The sequence below is a fragment of the Aedes albopictus genome, chromosome 1 (genome assembly GCF_035046485.1).
Source record: "Aedes albopictus strain Foshan chromosome 1, AalbF5, whole genome shotgun sequence".
Classification (NCBI taxonomy): Eukaryota; Metazoa; Arthropoda; class Insecta; order Diptera; family Culicidae; genus Aedes; species Aedes albopictus.
The window spans coordinates 282,182,907-282,192,346 of record NC_085136.1 but is presented as its reverse complement, the minus strand read 5'-3'; positions in this window follow the sequence as shown (position 1 = coordinate 282,192,346).

Below are 9,440 nucleotides of genomic sequence, written 5' to 3'. Positions count from 1 at the left end.
GTACCAGCTCACGCGGCGATCGGGAACAAGCTGACCGTGGACGTGTGGGTCCCTTTCGCGACGGTTGTGGCTTCACGGGCTAGACATCGAGGACATTTCACTCGTCGTGGAAAATTGAGAAGTACGTGCACCGGTTGGAACGAACAAGTCGCGCCAGCCGAAGTGGAATTTTCCTGAGCTTCTGCACGCGAAGCAACTGGGCGGTGGCTTAGGACCTGACAAAAATGTTGGAGCGAGAAGGCCGGGAAAAAGTGCCTTTGGTCGAATTTAGTGCTACTTCAGAACCTTATCAAATTGTCGCGTTCTGCGACAATATTCATGTTGTATAAATATTGAATATAAATATAAGTTTGAGCCGGAGGTTAATTCGAATGACAATCAGGAATTTATTTTATCGATTACTGACTTGAGTTTAGGCGATCGTTTCAGAATATCCCTACTAAAGAGAATTGTTCGGCATTCAAAGTAGATGTCCACCTTCGGAGGACTTGGTGAACCTTCTTCTCGATAAGTTCTGATGGCTATGAGGAAAGAGAAATGTTCGAATTTCAAAGTCGATGTATTGTGCGTCACCAAACAACTTTGGAGGACTTGGTGAACCTTCTTTACGACAAGTTCTGATGACTATGAGGAATCCCTACGAAGAGAATTGTTCGGATTTGAAAGTAGACGTATTGTGCGTCACCAAACAACTTCGGAGGACTTTCGATAAGTTTTGATGGCTATGAGAAATCCCTACAAAGAGAATTGTTCGGATTTGAGAGTAGACGTATTGTGCGTCACCAAACAACTTCGGAGGACTTGGTGAACCTTTTTCTCGATAAGTTTTGATGGCTATGAGGAATCCCTACGAAGAGAATTGTTCGGATTTGAAAGTAGACGTATTGTGTGTCACCAAACAACTTCGGAGGACTTGGTGAACCTTTTTCTCGATAAGTTCTGATGGCTATGAGGAATCCCTACGAAGAGAATTGTTCGGATTTCAAAGTAGACGTATTGTGCGACACCAAACACCTTCGGAGGACTTGGTGAACCTTCTTTTCATTAAGTTTTGATGGCTATGAGGAATCCCTACAAAGAGAATTGCTCAGATTTCAAAGTAGATGTATTGTGCGTCACCAAACACCTTCGGAGGACTTGGTGAACCTTCTTCTCGATAATTTTGATGGCTATGAGGAATCCCTACGAAGAGAATTGTTCGGATTTGAAAGTAGACGTATTGTGTGTCACCAAACAACTTCGGAGGACTTGGTGAACCTTCTTCTCGATAAGTTTTGATGGCTATGAGGAATCCCTACAAAGAGAATTGTTCGGCATTCAAAGTAGATGTCTATTTTCGGAGGACTTGGTGAAACTTCTTCTCGATAAGTTCTGATGGCTATGAGGAAAGAGAATTGTTCCGATTTCAAAGTAGATGTATTGTACGTCACCAAATAACTTCGGAGGACTTGGTGAACCTTCTTCTCGACAAGTTCTGATGGCTATGAGGAATCCCTACAAAGAGAAATGTTCGAATTTCAATGTAGATGTATTGTGCGTCACCAAACAACATCGGAGGACTTAGTGAACCTTCTTCTCGATAAGTTTTGATGGCTATGAGGAATCCCTACGAAGAGAATTGTTCGGATTTCAAAGTTGATCTATTGTGTTTCACCAAACACCTTCGGAGGACTTGGTAAACCTTCTTCTCGATAAGTTTTGATGGCTATGAGGAATCCCTACGAAGAGAATTGTTCGGATTTCAAAGTAGATGTATTGCGCGCCACCAAACACCTTCGGAGGACTTGGTGAACCTTTTGCTCGATAAGTTTTGATGGCTATGAGGAATCCCTACGAAGAGAATTGTTCGGATTTCAAAGAAGATGTATTGTGCGTCACCAAACAACTTCGGAGGACTTGGTGAACCTTTTGCTCGATAAGTTTTGATGGCTATGAGGAATCCTTCTTCACGACAAGTTCTGATGGCTATGAGGAATCCCTACGAAGAGAATTGTTCGGATGTCAAAGAAGATGTATTGTGCGTCACCAAACAACTTCGGAGGACTTAGTGAACCTTCTTCTCGATAAGTTTTGATGGCTATGAGGAATCCCTACGAAGAGAATTATTCGGATTTCAAAGTTGATCTATTGTGTTTCACCAAACACCTTCGGAGGACTTGGTGAACCTTTTTCTCGATAAGTTTTGATGACTATGAGGAATCCCTACAAAGAGAATTGTTCGGATTTCAAAGTAGACGTATTGTGCGTCACCAAACATCTTCGGAGGACTTGGTGAACCTTCTTCTCGACAAGTTCTGATGGCTATGAGGAATCCCTACGAAGAGAATTATTCGGATTTCAAAGTTGATCTATTGTGTTTCACCAAACACCTTCGGAGGACTTGGTGAACCTTCATCTCGATAAGTTTTGATGGCTATGAGGAATCCCTACGAAGAGAATTATTCGGATTTCAAAGTTGATCTATTGTGTTTCACCAAACACCTTCGGAGGACTTGGTGAACCTTTTTCTCGATAAGTTTTGATGGCTATGAGGAATCCCTACAAAGAGAAATGTTCGAATTTCAATGTACATGTATTGTGCGTCACCAAACAACTTCGGAGGACTTAGTGAACCTTCTTCTCGATAAGTTTTGATGGCTATGAGGAATCCCTACGAAGAGAATTGTTCGGATTTCAAAGTAGATGTATTGCGCGCCACCAAACACCTTCGGAGGACTTGGTGAACCTTTTGCTCGATAAGTTTTGATGGCTATGAGGAATCCCTACGAAGAGAATTGTTCGGATTTCAAAGAAGATGTATTGTGCGTCACCAAACAACTTCGGAGGACTTGGTGAACCTTTTGCTCGATAAGTTTTGATGGCCCGAATACAAATTGAGATGTAGCTAAGCATTAGCAAACAACATCAATACACTTAGTACCGTCGTTTTATGTTGTAGCTTTAATGTACTCTGACTTCAGCTTGACATATGAAAACATGACAATGCATCTGGCTCTAATGTTACATTAGCATCTAATGTCATACTGATGTAAAACGAAAGGTATATGAGCATCAAGATACATAAAAAAACGTTAGGATATGATGTTACATCAAAATGTAACGTCATGCTGATGTAAAAAGACGTACTCATGAGCATCAAGATACATCCGAAAACATTAAGTTCTGATGTTACATCAAATTGTAACGTCATGCTGATGTATAATGATGGAAGTATAAACATCAAGAAACATTCAAAGACATTAGGCTCTAATGTTACATTTAAAAGTAACGTCATGTAATGTAAACCGATGTTCTCATAAACATCAAGATACATCTAAAAACGTAAGATTCTAATGTTACATTATGAGCTAATGTCGTACTGATGTTGAACGCTTTACTCTTTAAAAATCAAGGACATTAGATTCAGACGTTCCCTGATGTCTCCTACATCAGGATTACATTGCGATTTAGATGTGTTTATGCAAGGTAGCATACATCAGAAAATCAAATGTTTTTGATGTCATGAACAATATCCAGAACATCACAACCTGATGTTTTCAGACATTTCTTGATGTGCAAAAACATTAGATTTAAATGTTTACAGAAGTTTTTTAATGTGCAAAAACATAAGACTTAAACGTTTTCTGATGTATGTTGATGTATTTAAACATTAGATGCAAACGATATTCTAATGTTTTACGATGTAAAAAACGTTACCTCTAGACGTTTACAAATGCAGATACATCTGAAAACGTTGGGTTCTAATGTTAAATTCTAACCCTAATTTCGTACTGATGTTGAACGACGTATTCATAAAAATTAGGAAACACCCAAAAACGTTTACTTCTAATGTTACATTAACAGCAAACGTCATGTCATGTCATGTCGTTATGTGCATAAACATCAAAATGCATTCAAAAACGTTATCTTCTAATCTTACATTATACGCCAACGTCATGCTTAAGTAAATTGAAGTACGTAAAAACATCGAAATAAACGGGGTGACATCAGATTCTAACGTTGAATCACGAAGATATCAATCGATAACGAACTTGGTTCTCCAATTATCTAAAGGGAAGTGTCGGCTTGTGTATTGCGCATATCAAAAATTCTGATATGCATTTTTGAAGAGGGTTACCGGACCACATGGTGGTGACCCTCTTTGGGCCTAATGTGCCCCTTTAGCAAACGGTAAAGACAACACTTCAAAATTCAAGGTAACATGGGAGGACATTAGAAAAACGTCAGAATATAATATTTCTGTACATGAACAAACATTTGAAAACGACTAGATGTTACGATTTTTACATCGAAAAACATTAGAATAACGTTCGAATCTAACGTTTACATACATCAACATACATCAGAAAACATTTAAATCTAATGTTTTTCCACATCTAAAAACATATGAAAACATCAGGTTCTGATGTTCTGGGTAATATTCTTGACATCAAAAAACGATTGGTTTCCTGATGTATACATTATGTTACCTTGCATAAACACATCTAAATCGCAATGTATTCTAACGTTCAACATCAGAAAACATTCAAAACATCTGAGAACATCAGAAATACATGCGAATCGCATGTTTCTGTGCGTCAAAAAAACATAAAAACGTCTAGATTTGACGTTTTGTACATTGCAAAACATCAGAAAAAACGTTGGAATGTAACGTTTTCGTACATCAATATACATCAGGGAACGTCTGAATCTATTGTTTTATACATCAACATACATCAGAAAAACGTTTGAATCTTACGTTTTTGTACATCAAAAAACATCTGAAAACGTCAGGTTTTGATATTCTGGATAATATTCTTGACATCATAAAACATTTGATTTCCTGATGTATACATTATGTTACCTTGCATAAACACATCTAAATCGTAATGAATTCTAATGTTCAACGACAGAAGTACATTCAAACTTGATGTTGATGTACACATCAAAATTAAATGTCAGGCTAATGCAAATTTTTATTCGGGGGCTATGAGGAATCCTTCTTCACGACAAGTTCTGATGGCTATGAGGAATCCCTACGAAGAGAATTGTTCGGATGTCAAAGAAGATGTATTGTGCGTCACCAAACAACTTCGGAGGACTTAGTGAACCTTCTTCTCGATAAGTTTTGATGGCTATGAGGAATCCCTACGAAGAGAATTATTCGGATTTCAAAGTTGATCTATTGTGTTTCACCAAACACCTTCGGAGGACTTGGTGAACCTTTTTCTCGATAAGTTTTGATGGCTATGAGGAATCCCTACAAAGAGAATTGTTCGGATTTCAAAGTAGACGTATTGTGCGTCACCAAACATCTTCGGAGGACTTGGTGAACCTTCTTCTCGACAAGTTCTGATGGCTATGAGGAATCCCTACGAAGAGAATTATTCGGATTTCAAAGTTGATCTATTGTGTTTCACCAAACACCTTCGGAGGACTTGGTGAACCTTCATCTCGATAAGTTTTGATGGCTATGAGGAATCCCTACGAAGAGAATTGTTCGGATTTCAAAGTTGATCTATTGTGTTTCACCAAACAACTTCGGAGGACTTAGTGAACCTTCTTCTCGATAAGTTTTGATGGCTATGAGGAATCCCTACGAAGAGAATTATTCGGATTTCAAAGTTGATCTATTGTGTTTCACCAAACACCTTCGGAGGACTTGGTGAACCTTCTTCTCGACAAGTTCAGATGGCTATGAGGAATCCCTACGAAGAGAATTGTTCGGATTTCAAAGAAGATGTATTGTGCGTCACCAAACAACTTCGGAGGACTTGGTGAACCTTTTGCTCGATAAGTTTTGATGGCTATGAGGAATCCTTCTTCACGACAAGTTCTGATGGCTATGAGGAATCCCTACGAAGAGAATTGTTCGGATGTCAAAGAAGATGTATTGTGCGTCACCAAACAACTTCGGAGGACTTGGTGAACCTTTTTTTCGATAAGTTCTGATGGCTATGAGGAATCCCTACGAAGAGAATTGTTCGGATTTCAAAGTAGATGTATTGCGCGCCACCAAACACCTTCGGAGGACTTGGTGAACCTTTTGCTCGATAAGTTTTGATGGCTATGAGGAATCCCTACAAAGAGAATTGTTCGGATTTGAAAGTAGACGTATTGTGCGTCACCAAACATCTTCGGAGGACTTGGTGAACCTTCTTCTCGATAAGTTTTGATGGCTATGAGGAATCCCTACGAAGAGAATTGTTCGGATTTCAAAGTAGATGTATTGCGCGCCACCAAACACCTTCGGAGGACTTGGTGAACCTTTTGCTCGATAAGTTTTGATGGCTATGAGGAATCCCTACGAAGAGAATTGTTCGGATTTCAAAGAAGATGTATTGTGCGTCACCAAACAACTTCGGAGGACTTGGTGAACCTTTTGCTCGATAAGTTTTGATGGCTATGAGGAATCCTTCTTCACGACAAGTTCTGATGGCTATGAGGAATCCCTACGAAGAGAATTGTTCGGATGTCAAAGAAGATGTATTGTGCGTCACCAAACAACTTCGGAGGACTTGGTGAACCTTTTTTTCGATAAGTTCTGATGGCTATGAGGAATCCCTACGAAGAGAATTGTTCGGATTTCAAAGTAGATGTATTGCGCGCCACCAAACACCTTCGGAGGACTTGGTGAACCTTTTGCTCGATAAGTTTTGATGGCTATGAGGAATCCTTTTTCTCGATAAGTTCTGATGGCTATGAGGAATCCCTACGAAGAGAATTGTTCGGATTTCAAAGAAGATGTATTGTGCGTCACCAAACATCTTCGGAGGACTTGGTGAACCTTTTTTTCGATAAGTTTCGATGGCTATGAGGAATCCCTACGAAGAGAATTGTTCGGATTTCAAAGTAGACGTATTGTGTGTCACCAAACAACTTCGGAGGACTTGGTGAACCTTTTTCTCGATAAGTTCTGATGGCTATGAGGAATCCCTACGAAGAGAATTGTTCGGATTTCAAAGAAGATGTATTGTGCGTCACCAAACAACTTCGGAGGACTTGGTGAACCTTCTTCTCGATAAGTTCTGATGGCTATGAGGAATCCCTACGAAGAGAATTGTTCGGATTTCAAAGTAGACGTATTGTGCGACACCAAACACCTTCGGAGGACTTGGTGAACCTTCTTTTCATTAAGTTTTGATGGCTATGAGGAATCCCTACAAAGAGAATTGCTCAGATTTCAAAGTAGATGTATTGTGCGTCACCAAACACCTTCGGAGGACTTGGTGAACCTTCTTCTCGATAATTTTGATGGCTATGAGGAATCCCTACGAAGAGAATTGTTCGGATTTGAAAGTAGACGTATTGTGTGTCACCAAACAACTTCGGAGGACTTGGTGAACCTTCTTCTCGATAAGTTTTGATGGCTATGAGGAATCCCTACAAATGTGCTCATTCTGCGAATGGAGTGACGTGAGAAAAGTCGGAGTCGTATATCGAGATGAGGAATCCACTCTCGAATGAAGTGACTCGCCGTGTAAATCAAATGGAGAGTCACCTCATTCGAGTCGAGATTTCTCACCTCGATATACGACTCCGACTTTTCTCACGTCACTCCATTCGCAGAATGAGCACAAAAGAGAATTGTTCGGCATTCAAAGTAGATGTCTACCTTCGGAGGACTTGGTGAAACTTCTTCTCGATAAGTTCTGATGGCTATGAGGAAAGAGAATTGTTCCGATTTCAAAGTAGATGTATTGTACGTCACCAAATAACTTCGGAGGACTTGGTGAACCTTTTTCTCGATAAGTTTTGATGGCTATGAGGAATCCCTACAAATGTGCTCATTCTGCGAATGGAGTGACGTGAGAAAAGTCGGAGTCGTATATCGAGGTGAGAAATCTCGATTCGAATGAAGTGACTCTCCATTTGATTTACACGGCGAGTCACTTCATTCGAGAGTGGATTCCTCATCTCGATATACGACTCCGACTTTTCTCACGTCACTCCATTCGCAGAATGAGCACAAAAGAGAATTGTTCGGATTTCAAAGTAGACGTATTGTGCGTCACCAAACACCTTCGGAGGACTTGGTGAACCTTCTTCTCGACAAGTTCTGATGGCTATGAGGAATCCCTACAAAGAGAAATGTTCGAATTTCAATGTAGATGTATTGTGCGTCACCAAACAACTTCGGAGGACTTAGTGAACCTTCTTCTCGATAAGTTTTGATGGCTATGAGGAATCCCTACGAAGAGTATTATTCGGATTTCAAAGTTGATCTATTGTGTTTCACCAAACACCTTCGGAGGACTTGGTGAACCTTCTTCTCGATAAGTTTTGATGGCTATGAGGAATCCCTACGAAGAGATTTGTTCGGATTTCAAAGTAGATGTATTGCGCGCCACCAAACACCTTCGGAGGACTTGGTGAACCTTTTGCTCGATAAGTTTTGATGGCTATGAGGAATCCCTACAAAGAGAATTGTTCGGATTTGAAAGTAGACGTATTGTGCGTCACCAAACATCTTCGGAGGACTTGGTGAACCTTCTTCTCGATAAGTTTTGATGGCTATGAGGAATCCCTACGAAGAGAATTGTTTGGATTTCAAAGTAGATGTATTGTGCGTTACCAAACAACTTCGGAGGATTTGGAGAACCTTCTTCTCGACGAGTTCTGACATGTTCTGATAACTAGAAGGAATTACTACAAAGCAAATATATCAGACATGTTTGCTTTCCAATGCGCTATGGTAGTTACAGTCCCTAACGATACTTTAAATAGGTTATTCGCTTGGGTTGATTCGGATGTTTTGCAGTTTCCGGCGAAACCGCCCGCTGACTAAATTAACGTCGCCCTCCCCCCAACACTTTTTATTTATTGAATTGTTTAAACATAATTGACATACATGTAACGATTTCAATGTAGGTATGACGGTTGTTTAGCAGCTGGTTTAGTTCCCGGTGCTATCTGCGATGGTTGGCAGGAACAGCTGAAATGGATTTAAAAACGGTTTGTTCCTTGACTAGAAAAATAGTTCTGTAACTACCAGAATTACATTGTTACTCATAAAATTTTAAATCTAGTCTAACATGTAAAAATGGCGGAACAACAATTGCACGCCCCAGCTTCTGCTGTCCCTCCTAGTAGTATTTCAATTTATTTATACAAACTTATCATGTAAATGGAGGGGAATCTGCTTTACTTGTTTCTGGCCAGAGCTATGAGTCAGCCTATGACATTTGCCTCGACAGCTAGTTAAAAATAATTTAACCCTTTGGGGACGGATGGTTCATATGTGCCCAGCCGGGAAAATCGACCATCACAAACGTGTTCTAGACTAGCGAGGTTGCATCTAGAGAGGTGAAAATGCTGTCTCCAAAGGGTTAAAGGATCTTGAACGAACTTGATTAGAGGGATAGAAGGTTCGATTTCGGATCTTTGATTTGGATTGGACATTCAGGTGCAACAGTAAATGAGTTCCTGAAGAAGTTGACCCACAATGACCGAAACGTTGG